Below are 18,410 nucleotides of genomic sequence, written 5' to 3'. Positions count from 1 at the left end.
TTAACTCTTCTGTAAAATGGTGGTAATGATAGTGCCAACCTCATGGGGTTGTTGCGACAATGAAATGAATTAATTTGTGTGACCTATGCCTGACACAGAGCAAGGCTTCAGTAGTTATTAGCTTTTATTTATGAGCACCTACAATGTGCCAGGCCCGGGGCAATCACTGAGAGGGAGCCAGGCAGCCATGTAATGTGGTCCAGAACTGCTGGGAGCTTCCCATCTAGGAGGGGCCATCGACAGTGAACTCCAGCCCCTGCTGCAGGGAGGCGTATCAAAGGTTTCCAAACCTTAGTGAACATGAGAAGCACCTGCACCAGTCAAATCAAAATGAAAATGAGATACCACTTCACATCCACTAGGATGGCTAGAATTTTTAAAAAGCAGGTAATTGCAAGTGTCGGCGAGGATGTAGAGAGATCTGAGCCCTCATACTCTGCAGGTGGGAATGCAAAATGGTGCAGCTGCTGTGGGAAATGATGTGACGGTCCCTCAGGAAGTCAGACAAGGATGGGATGAGCACTGGGTGTTATACTATATGTTGGCAAATTGAACTCCAATAAAAAAATATTTTAAAAAAAGGAAGTCAGACATGGAATGACCATGTGGCCCAGCAATTGCATTGCGAGGCCTATCCCCAAGAGAAATGAAGACCTACGTCTATTCAAAACTTGTACCCAAATGTTCACAGTAGTGTTGTTTATATGAGGCAATAGTGTTAAGTGGTAGGACAGCCCAAACATCCATGCTTTGATGGATGGGAAAATAAAATGTGGCATATCCATATCATGGAAGCTTACTCAGGCATAAAAAGAAATGCAGCGGCATACACACTACGACATGGACAAAATTTGAGAACATGATGCTAAGTGAAAGAAGCCAGTCCCAAAGGACCACATACTGTGTGATTCCATTTCTCCAAAATGTCCCGAGTGGGTAAGCCTGCAGACACAGAGATGGACGAGTGCCTGCCCAGGGCTGGGCAGGGGCAATGGGCATAGGCGGGTGTGAACTAAAGGCCAGAGTGTCCTTGCGGAATGATAACGGTGCTCTGAAATTGTGGTGGCTGTGGTGATGTACAACTGGGAATATGCTAAAAGCTACCAAATTGCACACTCTAAATGGGTGACTTGTATAGCGTGTGACTTCTATAGCAATAGAATGTTTGTTTTTTAAGTACCTGAAGTGTTTGTTAAAAAGGCATTTTTTTGGTATCCTCCTTTCAAGTCTGGTTATATAAGGTTATATAATAAGCCTTTATGCTTCCAATCTGTCATACTGGCAGTTGAGACACATGATTTGGTCAGTGTGAATCATGAACAGCTTCCTGGATGGGGTTGTACTTGCACTGGACCTTATAGGTTAAGGCTAATGGGGGAAGAGAGGCTTTCCAGGAGCAGAGAACAGCACAAATCATGTTAATGGGTCAGAATCTCCGACAGAACTTACGCCAGTGTCTCCATGGGTCTGAATTTCACTGAGGGGAGTAATCAAGAGAAAGAACAACATTTGTCTTCTTACCAAATGGCTCCTTTTTCTCCTTTAACCCTCTGAGCTGCTGCTATCAAGGTATTTTTAGGCAGTTCACACAAACTAATAAGCCAGGGCAGGCACATGTCAGGGAGAGGATGGAAGGGGCAAGGCAGTCGGCAGGTGAGTGACAGCAGTTCTCCTACAGCTGAGCTCTACAATAGCTTCTGTGTTTGAAACTGTCACTATTGAGTTAGAAATGGGCCAAGAGGTAGCTATTAACAATCCACTGAGGGTCTGAGTTTAATGCTTAAAGGGGTTTTTTGGAGCTGGCCCTCGTAGTTTGCCCTGCAGAAGTCTTTTATGTGGCTCACTCTTCAAACGACCTCAGGATCAATAGTTTTCCCTTGAAAAGGGGGTGAAATATCAGACTCTCAAACAGTTCCCCTAGCGGGTGGCAAAGGGGAAAGGTGATCTGGAGATCTACATCTTATAAATACTAGGCAGAATCAATTAAATCCAGGGAATTCATGGGACGAGGGAGGGGAAAGGGGTCGGACTATGGGGACAAAGAATGCTTCTAGAAAGAGAGGAGGAAATATAATATCCAAGTCTAACTTTGGAGTTAGATTAATTTTAGCTTCAGAATTAAAGTAACTTTTGAGATATAGAGACTGATGTTTTTCCTCACAGCCCGTGGTAGCCAAGGTTCTCTATAACTAAGGTGACCAACTTCTCCTGGAATGTCTGGGACTTTCCTGGCTTTCAGACTGAAACTTCATGTCCCAGTAGTCCTGTCAGTCCTGGCAAACTTAAACAGTTGGTCACTTTATTGGTAACAAGGTCAACCCAATCTCTAGGCTTCAGAGAAGAGATGACTCCATTAAACATAGAGAATAAGAGAGTCAGTTCTGGCTTTTGAGTTTCATGACGTAGGCCTAGACATGAAGGAGGTTTGTTCTAAGATTGAAAGATCTTGTAAGAGCTGGGCTTCTCCACCAGGCCAGATAAAGATTCTGAGATGAGGAGGATGGGAAGGCCAGACAACAAAGAGATCCTAGACCACTGTCATTTGATAGAACTTTCTGGAATGATGGAAGTGTTCTATAGTAAAAACTGTGCTCTCCAAAATGGTACCCACGAGGCACATATGGCTCCTAAGCACTTGAGATGTGACTAGTATAATTAATTTAGCAGACTTTACCAATTTAAATTTGAATGACCAAATGTGGCTAGTGGCTACTATTTTGGACATCTTAGTCTTAGAGACTACTAGGGCCTTTCTTCTGAATAGAGTCATGGGAAGAAGGGAGTTTGTTGATGCCAAATGATGAAACTTCCAGATAGGATCGGAGAACCAAGAACAAAAAGTACCTGAGCTTCTTTGCCAGGGGGTGGAAAGACTCCAGAAGTCCCTAAGCCGATAAGTATGAGAAAAGAAGGTGCAATGAGTCAAGACAGACAAACCCAAGGCAACCCAAGGCAACCTCAAGGTTGTCCAAGGTCCTGGAATGACCTGGACAATAGTGTTTCTGGTGCACTGTGGAGTAACCCAGAGTTGGCAGATCTCCAGATGCTCGGTGATTGGGAACAAGCAAGGGCACAGCTGTGACCCAAATAGAACAAAGACTGAATAATATGCAAAGTAGATGCCACCATAGATGAGGAACAATATGGAAGGGCAAGTGCCTACACTCTTACCCCTGCCATTTTTGGATCCACATTAGCTCCCTGGAACTTACAAAGATCCTGGGAGAGCCGATGAATTGACTGAGATTAAGTTTCTGTTATCAGAGGAAAGGGAGATTTAATAAGACATGAAGATCAGACACAGGAAATTTAAGTTACATTTCTTGTACCGCTGGGTATCTGGCCTGAGGCTTGTACCTTCTACACTATCATTGTTTCCTTCTGCATGGTATTGTGCCAAGTGTGTGACAAACGTTGTCTAAGTTTACAACTATCTTGAAGGAAGTACGGTTATTACCTCTATTTTACAGATGAGGCAACTGAGGCCCAGGGAGCCGAGGCTGGTAAATGTTGAAGCTGAGATTTCATTCTAGGTTTACCTGGCCCCCCAAATACTTAACCTCTATCTAGGCTGGAATCATCCATTTTTCTACTTCTTATCCTGTTTTCTTCTAGAAACAATACCCTCTTCTTCTGGAGATGTCCTACTTTGCTCTAAATATGTGCATTGAGTGGAGGCTGCCAACCAGGATATAACCAACTCCCAGACAAGATGAGGAAGAAATCATGATGAGGATTTAAACCCCATTTCTCTTTCTTTTCAAACACACAAGGAGAACTTATTTTCTAGCCTCCATTGTAGTGAAGTGGGCATGTGAATGAGTTCTGGCCAATGGAATGTGGAAAGATGTGATTTGTGACATTCTCTAAGGGGTGGGGGGAGGCGAGGAGTGAGAGAAAGAGAGAGAAAGAGACCAATTGGGGGGTGTAAGGAAACAAAGACATAAATCATCTTTTGGAGTTATATCTAGGCATGGATGTGGATATAAGCCCTGACACACAGTGCTGACCAAACACAAATGGAACACAAGATCTACCACATTCAAGCCAAAGAAATTACAAATCTGAATTTAAAAGAAAAAAAGTCTTGCTGAAGTTGTAAAATAATCTCAGCCTCTAAACTTGCTCCGGGAGGAATCCAGGTCCTGAGGCTGCGAGGCCTCCAAGAAGAGTGTACTTGTCAGCATCTTGTTCAGACATGCCTGAGAGAGTGACAGACAAGGCAGTGAGCCCAGAAACCAGAATTAGATTGAATCAAGAAACTTCAGAATCGCTCAGGGCAAGGACTGCTTCTTCCATTCCTTCCTTTGTTGAATGGCAGGTTTAATTCTGGATATCTTGTTCCTACTCCACTGATGTGTAGGGAGTGGTGCAAGAAGATGACTTGTCTTCTAGTTCACAGGTCACCAGATCACAGGGAGGCACATCTGCATCTGACGAGGACTGCACCACATCACCGAGATCCTAGCCCTCAGGCTGGCTGTGGTCGTTGGGTGGTCTTTGGGTTGTCTCACTTGGGATGAGGTCTGCGCTCTCTGCATGAGGGACATGGTGTGACACGGATGAACAGATGGGGGACAGCAGAGATGGTGCTCTGTGCTCAAGAACACTTTTTCCTTTTCCTTCTAGTCACCTAGTAAGACTCCATTTCCCAGCTTTCTTTGTAATTTGGTGGAGCCAGATGACTGTGTTCTGGCCAATGGAATGTGTGTTGACAGTGAGGAGAAGTAGAGCAGAGAAGCTCAAAAGGTGGGGTTGAGCCACCATTTGCATAAATCAAAGGGACATGTTTGTCGATAGAATGAAGAAGGGGCCTCTGTTCTTAGACTTAGGCCAGCTTTTGGTGACAGTCGCTCCCATGGAGTTTTCTGGACAGGACTGCCTCTGTGGCTGTGTAGACTGTGTGCCACACAAAGGGGCCTGGGTAAATTCTAGCCGAAGCTCCACTTACCTCACCTGTGTCCTTGCACTAGGCTTCATCTGCCTGTGGCAAGGTTACTCATGTCTCTGCAAAAGCATCTTCTCCTCACTAAGCCATGGACCTGGGGGGCTTTGCCTGCTAGAGGGATACATATAGGTTTTCCTCCTCTCCTGGGAAGCTCCTCTTTAAAAAAAAAAAAAAAAAAATTATTTTTAAGAGATTTTATTTATTTGAGAAAGAGAGAGAGAACATGAGAAGTGAGTGTATGGATGGGAGTAGGGGAGAGGCAGAGAGGGAGAGGGACAAGCAGACTTCCCATGGAGCAGGGAGCCCGACTCAGGGCTCCATCCAGCACCCTGGGCTCATGACCTGAGCCGAAGGCCGACGCTTGACCCACTGAGTCACCCAGGCACCCTGAGGAAAACATATGGGCTGGAGCAGTGGCTCTGTCTTTGCAGTCTGTGAATCAGCTGGGGGCTGCATGTCACACTTTCAGACCACATCCCACAGCGACCTTGCTTTTGCAGGTGGTGGAAACATGAGACACTGGCTCCTTGAATAGCTGTTATTTGAAACAAACAAAAAAAAAGTATAGACTATTTTCAGAATGCCGAGTGACATTGTCTACTCGTCTCCCCAGCTTCCCCTACCATTTATGGTTAGCTACCAGGAAATCTGAGGTGCCCTTTGAGTGTTCTGAGGGATCTCAGGATTACCAAGAAATGCTCCAAACTTGTGCCCATCTTTGTTAGGATCATTTTTCTTCTTGCCTCTTTGCTTTGGTATTTCTAGCAAACCTCCTCATTAAAGCAATATTAAGCAAACTCATAAATATGTATATAGTCTTCTTAATTATCTGTTGATAGATATGGACTCTGATACATTTACATAATGAGCTTTTAAAACATGCAGATGCATTTTTACAATTAGACCCAGGCGGGGGCTGGGTGAGGGGGAACTTGGAAGGAAAAAACAAAGCTTACTCTGGCAATGCCAAAGGCGCCTGTTTCAAGCAAGCTTGGGGTTGAAAAAAAGCTAATTGGTAAGGTTAAGGAACTTCATTCCTCCCCACAGGTTTCAGATAATATTAGGAATGTTGTTAAGTTAGAAGCAAAGCCAAGTGAAATGGACTTACATCCTGTTCCAAATGCTGGCGGAGAAGCTAACAAATTAGAACAGAGTCAAGGTGTGATAATGCAGTCAAGGCGTGGAAGCCGTAAGGGGTGGGGTAAAGCACTATGGTGCCCCTCATTCTGGGCACATGGGTGCCCCACCGTGCAATTAGGTGTGTCTGTGAAAGGTGAGCAGATGTGATGTTAGTCACTTTGGGGCAAAAATATTTAAAAGCCACGTTACGATTTTCCATGTTCTTTTCATTTTGCTGGTGAGCCTGGAGAACCTTCTGTTAGCCTGTGTCCTGGAGCAGGGTCCACTGGCAAACCATGCAGCATGAACGAGAAATAAACCTTTGTGGGTTAAGGCATTGGAATTTGGGGGTTGTTTGTGACAGCAAAAAAATTCAAGTCCATCCTGACTGATCTAACTGGGAGGGACTTGGAAAGGATTCCAGGAACTACCTTCACTGGAAACTTAAAATCTAATGGCTCAATTCCACAAGAGGAGTTTTGTGGTCCAGAAGCAGATTAAGGAAACTAAAACAAACTCCTTTTCCCCGTTTCTCCAAAGGGATCATTCAGGTGGGATCCCTTGTCTTACACCTAAAAGGTGGGCATGGTCTTTCCACCCTTACGGTGCCAACTGATGTTTCTCCTCAGCTGGAGTGGAGGCTTTGGGGCTGAGGGTTGGGGGGTGGGGGTGTTCTACAATCTGAATTTCCAAATACATAAATGCAGTAAATGTATCTGATCCACCTGAAGGGCAATTATGAGTGGTGATTTGATCAATTCATTCTGTTAAAAATAAATAAAACAAAACTGAGTGCCTTCAGGTAAAAAATGTGATATAAATCCTTCCTTGATAATATCCTGGCAGAGGAGAAAATGAGAAACTAGCGATACCAAAAGAGTCCTAAATTAGAATGTTGTTTTCATTAACAGAAGCAACAGAGAAGGGACTATGGTTCTCGGATCCTTAAGAAGTGCCAGAGGGAGAGAGAACTGATCTCTGTCCTTGCAGTGTAAAGGTGATAAAATTAACAGACTTAAAAAAAAAAATGCCCCACACATTTTTCTAAATGCTCTGTTTATGTAACTCACTTATTCATCACACACCCTGTGAGGTCTCCTCAGTTTACACATGAAGGACCTGAGGCCCAGAAATGTCAGCAGCTTGATTGGGGTTCTAGATTTTGAGCAAAGGCAGCTCCATTCCAGAATTTACAGTGATAACAGTATTAGAATGGTAGGAGCTTCTGTGTCTACATAATATGGGCGGAAGGAAGGGAGTGTAGATTCAAAAGCCAAAAGATGGGCAGAGAGATGGGTGAGTTATAAGAAAAATTATTGTTAAAGGGTCATTTTCAAAATAAGATACAATAGTGACTCTCATCCAAATTAAAAAAAAATATGCCAAAGATTTTAACTCAGAAATTAATGAGGGAACCAGCAAAGTATTACAACCTTTCTTTCAAAGTACCACATCTACATGGTCCAATCAGGAATCTGCAAAACTCATTTACAAATGGATAGAAGTCTAGAGGAAGGGTTGACCACGATGCACGCACTTACAGAATCTGATGATCCGGGGACACTCCGCAGAAAGGATCTTCAGTAATTTCTTTTTTCCATTTCAAAATCTCATATGATTTTTTTCTCCAAAAGTTTTTTGGCTTTGTAGGTACGTTAGATTTTTTTTTTTTTTTTTTACCTCTTTGAGTAAGGATCTGGGAAAAAAGAGATGGGATCTTTATGTCTCCTGTCATCTAACTGAAAAGGTCATTTCGAATGTATGGTCCTTTTCGATAAACATTTTAAAAAACAAATCCTCATGTTCTCCTTTAATGTTATTTAAGGTTTCAAATCAAATGTCTTCACCAGCAGCAAATTGAACAATGCCTCCACTCAATTCTGTTTTACCCCCTATGTCATACCTTCTTCTCCTATATTAAAAAGCACAGGTCTAGAAAGATGGGCATGGGAGGAAAAAATTGAGGACATGCTAGCTATTTTTGAATACCTTCAAGGGCTGCTTGTGGAAAAGGGAACCGATTTCTTTTGGAGTTCCAAAGAGAAATGTTAACCAAGAGGTGGGAACTACAGAGATGCAATTTTTGCCCAACAAAGAAAATGCAGTTTTGCTTCCAGAGATCTTTGCATCAAAGGGTCTGGCTGCCTTTTTAGATAATGACACCCCTCCGCATCACCTGAGTGGCCAGCAGCGGCTGTACATCTTCTGCTGGGATGCTATTGAGGTTAGTACTGCCCTCAGATGCTTAGAAGGGAAGGATGGGCTTTGCCTGGCACCCGGGCTTTAAGACAATGGGTGTTTGAAAGCTTTAAAGCCCTCAAGCTTTAGCCTGCATAAGAATCATGGGAGAGCGTGGAAAAAACCCAGATACTTGCTACCCTACTGTCCACTTCCAAAGATTCAGATTCAGTTGGTCTGGGTAGGGCCTGGGAGTGCACATTTCCAAGAAGTTCCTGGTGATGCTAATGCAGCCCTCCCAGGACCAAACTTTGGGTGGTCCTTCTACAGACCTTCCTTCTGCTGCATTCATCCTTACATGGTACAATGTCGACAGGCTAAGAGGATGTGCCCAGCCAGAGCTTAGACGACTTTTCTTCTTTTTAAAGATTTATTTATTTATTTTAAGGACGTGGGTGGGCAGGGGTGGGCAGGGGGAGAGGAAGAGAGTCCTATGCAGACTCCGTGCTGAGTGAGGAGCCCTACATGGGGGGAGCTCGATCTCACCATCTTAGGTCACGACCTGAGCCAAAAACCAAGAGGAGATATCTTGGATATCTAACCAACTGTACCACCCAAGGGCTCCTTAGATGCCTCCTTTTCTAAACCACTCTTAGGATACTTCCCAGAATTCCCTGATCAAAGGCCCTCAGCTTCCTTCCTGGGCCTGCATTGGCTTCTTGTCTTGATTCGGTCACCCAAGGAGGCTCCGCTTTTAACTCCGAGATGGGGATATGGAGACAATGAGGGTTGAACTCTGTTTGCCAAAACATATGTTGAAGTTCTCCTGCTACCTGTGAATGTGACCTGAATTGGAAATAGGGTCTTTGGTTCATGATATAGTTTTGTTCCTCGTAATATCTGTACTGTGTACTGGATCTTCAGGATTTATTTATCTACTAGTTGCAAGTATGTATCCTTAAACAACATCCCCCCACCCAAGCCTTTGGTAACCATCATTCTACTCTCCTACTTGAGTTCAGTTTTTTGTTTTTCTCCTAAGATTCCACATATAAAAATATGTAGTATTTGTCTCTGTGTGTTTAACTTATCTCAGCATAATGTCCTTAAGCGCATTCTGTATTACGGCAAATGACAGCATTTCCTTTTTCCTCATGACTGAATGATACTCCATTGTGTATATACCACATCTTCTTTACCCTTCAGTGGACACTTAAGTTGTTACCATATCTTGTCTCTTGTGTACAGTGCTACAATAAACATGGGAGTGCAGATAAATAAAAAAGGAAATAGGGTCTTTGCAGATGTAATCTCGTAAGACATAAAGGTAAAATGAGGTCATTAAGGTCTGCCCTCATCCAACATGACCAATATTCTTCTAAGAAGAGGGCCGTTTAGACACAGACACATGCAGACAGGAGGATGCCACGTGAAGACACAGACACGCAGGGAGAACCCCAGGTGATGACAGAGGCAGAGAAGGAAATGATGTCACTGCAAACCAAGGGACATTGGGATGACTACCATCGGCAGAAGCTGAGAGGGGCAAGAAAAGATTCTTCCTTAGAGGCTTCAGGAAGCTTGGTCTTGCCGACACCTTGGCTTTGGAGTTCTAGCCTCCAGGACGGTGAGACCCTAAGTAGGTATGGTTTTAAGCCACCCTGTTGTGGCACTTAGGTACAGCAGGCATGGGAAATAAATACAGGACTCTGGTTCCACAGAGCAGCTTTTCTAGAAGACAGAGCTGGTTGACTACAGAGTAGATTCCCTTTGGAAGGGACAGTGGAGGGAGTGAGGAAGAGTTTTTCATGCCCCAAAATGTGGTGAAAAAGAACAGAGACTAGAAGTGAGTGAAAACCATAGCTGAGAGGAAAGTTTGGATTTGCCTTAAGGTGGAGGAGCCATGCAGGTTAAAAGCAGATGAGAAGGTAAGGAAAATCAATTCCACGACAGCAGGAAACAGAAACAGCAGCTAGTTAGTTAGGTAACTAGGAGCTAGTTACTCTGTGCCTGAGGCTGACATTGCTGTTAGGTTTTTCTCAGTTCGTGGGGATGACACGCACATGGGTGCACGCACACATGTACACATACACAACAAAAAACCTATGTTTTGTTTTTGTTCTCCACTGTTAACTTTGTGGTCCCAGGTTTATAATCACACAAGCATCCAAATATTTGTTAGGACCAGACCAAAAGACCATCAAATGTCTCACTCAGACTGTACTTGTTGATTATGTTGCAAAAGAACAGTTCTCCCCTTCTACCAAAAGGATATTGATGGAGTGGTTAGGGGCATAAGGAATTAACTTCTAGATGAATAGTTATCTGGCTTGCTTTTGTTTTTCTTGTCTACTTTCTAATAGCTCATGAGCCCTCTGTCCCTCACCTCTGGACATACATTCACATTTAAACACTAATAGACATGAGTCCCCAAGAGTTGTGTGTCCAACTTCCTCCCAAATCCAGAAAATTCCACTCTGGCTCCCTAAGCCCCTAGAATCTTACAAATGTGCAGGAGGAGCCAGGAGTCAGGGTTGCTTACAAAGAAAGGTCTGGCTTGCCAGTCTCAGTTTGGGCAATAAAGGGGTTGGGGTTGAGGGGTAAAAAGAAAAGTTGGAGGAACCTGTGTGTGTTGTCTCCTTGTCCCTTGTATCAAATAGAAGAGACAAGAGGAGTGTGATCTTAAATGATATTTTATGGTTATGATTCTTTCTGGCATCCTACAGATGGAGTGGAGCAAAATTCATGAAAGACAAATGAGGAGCAGTCAGGGAAGGGATGTGCTGGAGACAACTGGGGAATCAGAGCCAGAAGAACAGTGGAAAGAACCAGAGAAGGCAGGGTGTTTGGGGCTGAGCCTGGCGTGATTCTGTTTCTGATACTTTTTACATTACCTGCAATTCTCAAGAATAGAATTCCTGTCCAGAGCACCCACTATTTTAGGATGACACAACCCTTTAGGTTTCTCAAATGCTCCCTCTCTAAGGAAGGGGCGAGGTGGAGATTTAGAAGGAATTTTGATGAAAGGTTAAAACCTATATTGCAAATCTCTCTCCTGCCCAGAAGCAGATGCTAAATCTCCATTAACTGAGGACCTTTCCCCAATCCCTAAATTGTGTCTAAGTTTGGGGGCTCCCAAAATGCTGAAATATGAGAGTTTAGGGAGGGGAGGTGGCTATCCTCCCTGTCTGTCCTGACATCTACTAATACTAATATGCCCTCCTTTGCACTTAGCCTTCTATCAAGAGTCTACTCAGATGGCTACCTGCCTGTCCACCTGGGCACCTCCCACAGCTAAGTCTCTACTATTTTTAGACCAGGCTCAGGGCCAGGAAACTCTCCCAGGTTTGCCCTGTGTTCTACCCCCCCCCCTTTCCCCAGCTCTGAAGTAGAGGTGCCTCTTTGTCCTTTGATCCCCCAAACCCACCTGGAGTTTCTATTATTCCTCTCCCCAGGACTGGGATGGGGGCAGCAACTCAGGAAACAGAGTCCCTTCTCAAGGACACAAGTGTCTTAGATTTTATGCTTTCCTTTTTTGTCAGCTTCAAACTCAGAGTGATGACTTTGACAATGAGTTGACTTGCTCCCCACCTCCCCGCCGAAACTGAGAACATGAGTGACAAATAAACCTTTATGATCGCCATTGATTAGGATTTGGGGATGGATGTTACTGTAGCAAAATCTAACCCATCTTGACCAATATTTCAAAATGGCCCCCCCCCTTTTTTTGATTTATTATCAATTCCTTTACCTTGGTGTACACATTGTACTGCATTTTAAGACCTTCACCAGCTGGTTTTCACATGGGCTCCGTTTCTTAATAACGTCACTTGGTGCCACAGAAACAAAACAACAACAAACTGCTTTATTGTTTGCCTGAAGGCCCAATTTGGATTGTGGTAAGAAAGGATGTCTCAGATGAGGGCTGTCATTTCCCGGCCTTTGAGGGATCCTGCTCTAGTGGGCTGAGTAATTTGTTAGGACTAAAGTGGTGGGGAGGGGATGAAATGTCACCAGCAAGCAGGAAACATGCTCACATGGTTTCTTCTTGTGTATCTGGCAAGACTTTTAATTGTTTCTAGAGAAATCAGCTTACTGATGTTAACCATATGGAACTGTTAATACATGGGGTAACAGAATAATACAGTTGGATCATGTTTCTTTAGTTGTCTGTAAAATGGCAGTAATTTGTAAACCAAAAATGGAGCTTAAAGCAACAATCACAGCAAAGTTCTTCATTTGACATGTCTCCATTTTTCCCCAAATGATTCCAAATGCATGGCACTCTTTACTTCATTTTAATGACATTCTTTTAAAACCATTATAATTGTAATTATTTCTTATAAACCTAATCCTCTGCCTAATTCTGTTGATTATGGGTCTCGCTTCCCCTCCCACACTCCATATTATGTAACATTTTTTTTACATTGTTAGTGCTCCAGGAACCCCTACTTGAGCACCATTTCAGTCTCTGGGCAGCAGACAGTGATTCTGGTATCTCTATATAAACTTTCCAGAAGGTATTCTTTTAGCTTGGATTTTATGAAGGCTTAATTTAGGGATAAGGATTAAACCCACATAATGGGAGGAGATATACATACATACATACATAGTTACATAGATATACATATACATACATATACATACATTAACATACATAGTTAAGTAATGGTTAAACAAAATATGCTGTATACAATGGCAAATAGCATATGGCTTTAGATCCAGTATGATTCTGGCACTAGTGACTAGGCTTTTCCTGAATTCCACTGAGGACAGGGTCGCTCCAGGAGGGCCCAGAATGAAGTTTCAGTCTTGCTTTTGCTTTTGCTCTAGCAGTTCTTCTTTTATGGTGCTGGGTCTATTTCTCAGACTCTTGTTACGTACTTTTAATTCTGCCTAACAGAATGACAGTTCTGTCATCATGAGAGTCTGGATGGGCATGTATTTGGATCAGGCGGGGTGAACAATGACAGAGGGCTGTCTGTCTGTCTGTCTCTCTCTGCAATGGTTCAAAGTTTTGGTTTTAATACAACAGAGACTTAGAGTCTTTCAATCTCAAGAACTGAAATTGATTTTCTACGCTTGGTTCTTTCTATTCCTACAGCATGAATCAGTGGAGCCTCTCAAATTATGGCAACATACTCTTTAGAAAGCAAGCACACTCTGCATTAGGGCCTCTCTCACTTCAGCATACTTAAGAGTTCCTGGGACAGGGGGTGCTTGTTAAAAATATAGATTTCCAGGTTCTACCTTAGACCCCTGAATCAGTATTTCTGAGAGTAGAGCTCAGAACTCTATATTTTATTTTGTTTTTAAAATATTTTATTTATTTATTTGAGAGAGAGAAAAACAGGGACAGTGTGAGTTGGGGTAGGGGCAGTGGGAGAAGAAGTAGCCTTCCCACTGAGCAGGAAGTCCAACTGGGGCTCGATCCCAGGACCCTGGGATCAAGAGCTGAGCCTAAGTCAGACACTTAACTGACTGAGACACCTACGTGCCCCAGAACTCTACATTTTAAAACAAAATTTTGACATAATTCTGAAACTATTGGTCAGATGACTCCCTCTGTGAAAAACACTACTTATAAGATGCCTTCCCCTGGGATATAAAGATGATAAAGGATTTCTCAACTTTGGTTGGGGAATTAATATATCCTGGCTTGAGTGACACCTGAAAGTCTCTCTTCCATTAGTCAAAAAGCTTTTTCTTAGATGGTTTTCTTGCCCTAACTTTCAAATGTACTTTGCTAAGTTCTTGTGCTCAACTGGGTATTGTATCCACTTACCCCAAGCAACAGTGACATTGCTCATGCTTGCAGTGACAGAGGTACAGAAGAGCAGTGAAACATGTCATGTTGGTCCATCTGAATTGTGTCTGGGAGACTCAACCTTTCAAAGATGATGGTGGCAATATGAAAGCTCTTCCACTGCAACATACTTGGAAAAGTTGGATAAAATAAGATAAATGTATTCTCAAATGCCAAGGTGAGAATGAAAAAAAAAAGTCAGAGAAATCCTTGGGTGTCCAAAACAAGAAGTTGAAATCCTCAGTTCAGAAGGTATTTGCCAAGTTTACAACCAAAGAACAAGTTTTCAGTGACTCTGTGGGGACAAAAAACAAAATCTTAGCTCTGCAAAAGTCAGGAATGGGATTGAGAAAGCTTTGTAAACCTGGAGCCCTGAAAGGCACACTTGGGGAAAGAGTAGGCTAGAAAACATTTTCCCCATAATGGGAGATGAGAAATAAATGTGTCTGTCTTGGCAAAAGTTCTAAGTGAGTAAAAACATCTCAAAATTAGTGATTATAGATCTATTAGTGCATGGGTTTGGATTCACATTTATACTACCTAGTCCTGGAAATTTCAAAGATAAAAGTTGATATAAAGTGACCACAGGCTTATAATATTCCTACACATGTAGCAGAGGAGGAAAAAAAGTCCTTCCTGGGGGGATAAACTTCCAATCCAAGAGTCAGAGGATTCCCATAGATAAATCCCAATTACATTTGTGTTTGTTATCCAAAATTGCAAGCATCGTATAAGCAAGCCACAGTCAGCAGAAACAGTAAGTAGTAAGAGGACCATATCCCCTCAAGATGTTCAGGAAGTGGAATGATCAGATATAAGATATAGAAATTAATTTAAAATATTTAAAGAAAATAGAAGGTGGAATTGAAAGCACAAGAAATTAACATAACACTGTGAAAAAAGACGAGGACGGGGCATCTGGGTGGCTCAGTCAGTTAAGTTTCTGACTTTTATGGAGATTGAGCTCCATGGCAGGCTCTGCACTAAGTTAGAGCCTGCTTAAGATTTTTCTCTCTGCTTCTCCCTCTGCCTCCTGTGGTCACTCACATATGCTCTCTCTTAAAAAAAGAAAAAAAAAGGAGGATCTAGAAAAGAAGAGGATCTAGAGGATCTAGGAGGATCTAGAAAAGAACCAAACACATTTTCTAGAATAAAAAAAACAAATGACTGAAATAAACCCTCAGTAGATGAGATAATAGCAGAGAAGACAAAGCTGGAGCAAGAATTAGTAATCTAGAAAATAGGGCTAAAGAAATTACTCAGAACACAAAACAGAGAAAAAAAGACAGGGAAAGTAGAGATGAGAGCCAGTTCTTCCCTGATGGTTCTAGATACTTCCATTTTCCCAACCTTAGCTGACACTGATGGGATGCCATGGCTTTGGTAGATAAAAAAACAAATAACTATGACTTAGTATGAAAAGGGCTCTATAGTAAGATATGTAAAGGAACCAAGGAAGGAATATGAGTAGAGTATTATTTTTTTGTTCTCAGCTGAACCCCAGTACCTAGAACAATAGTTAGCACATAATATTTGCTCAAATCATATTGTATAAATAGTATCAAGGCCAGAGATCTAGGAACGTTTGTCCTACTAACTCTACTTCAAAATTCTTGATGAAGCTATACCAACAAGAAGCAATGTGCTAATAAAAAACAAATGACAATTAAGGGACTATTCACTTTTGGTGGGGAAAGTGGCTGATACTCTGGCTAGACAACCCTGGTCCAAGCAGAGCTGGAGCAACCTGATTAGCATGAAAGCTAAGTATGTGTCTCTATTTCGCTAAACCTGAACCCTAATTTTGATTCATGATATTGGAAATGATACATTTGCAACAAAATAGAAACTTACACCATATGTGGATGATATGATTTAATCTACAATTTTATGAGGTAGAAATGTTGTTTTCCCTAAAAAATGAGAAAACTGGAGCTTTAATGGAATAAACAACTCACCCAAGGTCACATGACATGTAAATGGCAGAAGCAAGAGACAAACCCAAGTGAGCTGACTCTATTGTGCTATTTACACGTGGACCTATGACCTTTGGACATGCTGGAAAACACTCACTGGTGCTTACTGGTGAATATGAACCAATCACTGTCCTGAAATCGAACCAGATTACTCTCCTCTCACTTTGGGGAAAGAGTGGGAAGAGACACAGGCAGAAGGAAGGAATTGTTCCCTTCTACCTGGGCAGCAGAGGTGTTGCTGCATAGAGGAGCACTGGAGGGGAGTGAGTGGGAAACATTTCATAGAGAAGGTGTCTTTCCGGTGGATTGGATTCTCTAAAGAGGAGCAGGGGCTTGCTGGGGAGGAGCCCTGGAGATAGAACCAGCAGCATCTGCAGTGTGTGGGTCTGTGTAGGGCTGTAGTGTTGAGTCTGATGTAGCCGGAATACAAGGTATGTGTGGAGGAGAACCGGAGGCTCAATTAGAATGGTGGGTTAGCACTGGACTGTGACAGGCCTTGTAAGCCACAGGAATTCGGATTGCCTGGGCTGGGGAGGGACTTCCATTGGAGTTGACAGTGCCTCTTTGGATAGCTGGTGACACAGGCAGAGTGGGAACCACGAGAACTGTTGGTTCCGCTCATAAACGCGGCCTCTGTCATGACTTATAGCCTCGAAGACCTAACTGTACATCTACAGTCAGATATAGAAGCACAGACCATGGCTGCTTTGGCCCTCACATCCCCACCAGATTCTGGGTGGATTGTGTCTGAAACCAGTCATTTTTGTGAAGGGCAACAAATAGTAGTGTCATATCGTCCAGCCAGAATTATACACTCAGGTGGCCTGTGGCCTAGCCTGAAATTCTGTGCCTTTTGTTCTCAGGCACTTACCCTGGTTGATAGGGCGATGGTTCTCAACTTTCACTTGCACGTTGGCATCACCTGGAGAACATTACAGAATGCTGACACCTGAGTCCCACTGCCAGAGTCTGACTTAACTGGTCTGAGGCATCAGAACTTTTTAAAGATCCCTGGTTAATTCTAAGGTGCAGCCACAGTTGAGAAGCAGCCTTGGAGGGAGAGCATGTTCCTCCATGAGGGTGGTTGGGACCCAGAAAGATGAAGAACACTGACGATTTCATAAACATGGCAAAACGGCTCCACAGTCTCGCTGAAAGCTGCCCCTGGCGACTTGGTAAAGTCTTGTCGGTATGTTTTTCTGAGATCAGATAAAGCACATTCATCATCACAGCAGCTACCCAAAAGCTGTAAGAAATTAAAAGCAATGATGCTTGTGGGGAGAAGCACAGTGTTCTGGAAACAATTGTTCCTACCGTTAGTTTAATCCCTAAAACACAACCACAAGATTCCATTCTTTGTTGTCACTGTGTAACTGCTTTGGAGATGAGCAGGGAAGGTTAGGATGACATATTAACAGTTGTTTATAAGTCGTAAGATGTTTTCAAGCACATTAGCACTCTGATGGCCACGATAACCATTAAGATAATCATCTTTTTTTTTTGGCAATTTACCAATGAGGATACTGATGTGTGGAGCGCACACAGCTCACGAGTGGGCAACCTTAAGTTAAGCCAAGACCTCTAGATCTCAGCACTATCGCAACGTCCAGAGTTCAAGGAGGAAAGGTGGACGTCCATGCAGCAGACTGGGTATTCCAACTGGCACGTCCATGGATCCCCATCAAGGATTCACACTCATCCCACTAATACCCATTCTCTGCTCAGACATGGGGTGGAGAAGAAGGTAAAGAATACCTTGAGTTGTGATATGTCACCTACCTCTGGGATATCACCCTGACCTTCCCTGGCCCTTCTCCTAAGGTCTCGATCTCAGTCACCGGTACCACTGTCCCCTCAAGAGTCACCTGGATGGACACCTCTCACATCTCACATGCAATCACTTCATGGCAATATACTGTCTTTTTGCCTTTTTCTCAGCTATATGTACTCCCCGTTTCCATTACCAGCGCTGTGCCTGTTGAAGTGATCATCATGTCATCGCTGAACTGCACTGGTCATCTGGAGATTGCATGCTCTCTGCTGCATATCTGTTATAGCCCCAGCTTAACAGACCTCCAGTTCAACAGACCTCCAATTCAAGGGGATCTCAGGGACCTCCAGTTTCTACCTTTCCACAAATATTTTGCTCACACAGTTCCCCTCCATTATTCCTGGTTACACGGAAGAGTAATGGATTTGAAACTAAAATAATTGGACGTGTCTTGGATCGTGTCACTTAACAGCATTTCCTAAAATTCTTTGATGCTTATCAAATACCTATTACATTCCAGTTCTTGTAAATAAAATACTTAGCTCTGCATTGCTTGTTTTGTCTTGTTTCACTACGAAGAATCATTACTAGGGGTGCCTCAGTGGGCTAAGC

The 18,410-nt window shown here is 43.0% G+C and overlaps 1 long non-coding RNA gene across 10 annotated transcripts in view; it reads right to left on the bottom strand.

Moving 5' to 3' along the window:
* The window catches only part of LOC140602880 (uncharacterized), a 109,250-nt gene that overhangs the window by 15,172 nt on the left and 75,668 nt on the right, over positions 1-18,410 (bottom strand). For 9 of the 10 annotated variants that reach the window (XR_012005835.1, XR_012005833.1, XR_012005830.1 and 6 more), the window contains 3 exons: positions 16,899-17,273; positions 14,031-14,346; positions 7,609-7,763 (listed from right to left, as the gene is read on the bottom strand). This is a non-coding gene — a long non-coding RNA (uncharacterized lncRNA). The remainder of the gene's footprint in view (positions 1-7,608; positions 7,764-14,030; positions 14,347-16,898; positions 17,274-18,410) is intronic. The other variant, XR_012005828.1, reaches the window with a different exon arrangement.

Source organism: Canis lupus, chromosome 13 (assembly GCF_048164855.1).
Source record: "Canis lupus baileyi chromosome 13, mCanLup2.hap1, whole genome shotgun sequence".
NCBI lineage: Eukaryota > Metazoa > Chordata > Mammalia > Carnivora > Canidae > Canis > Canis lupus.
The sequence above is the reverse complement of the archived record's forward strand: the minus strand, read 5'-3'. Positions and strand labels throughout refer to the sequence as shown.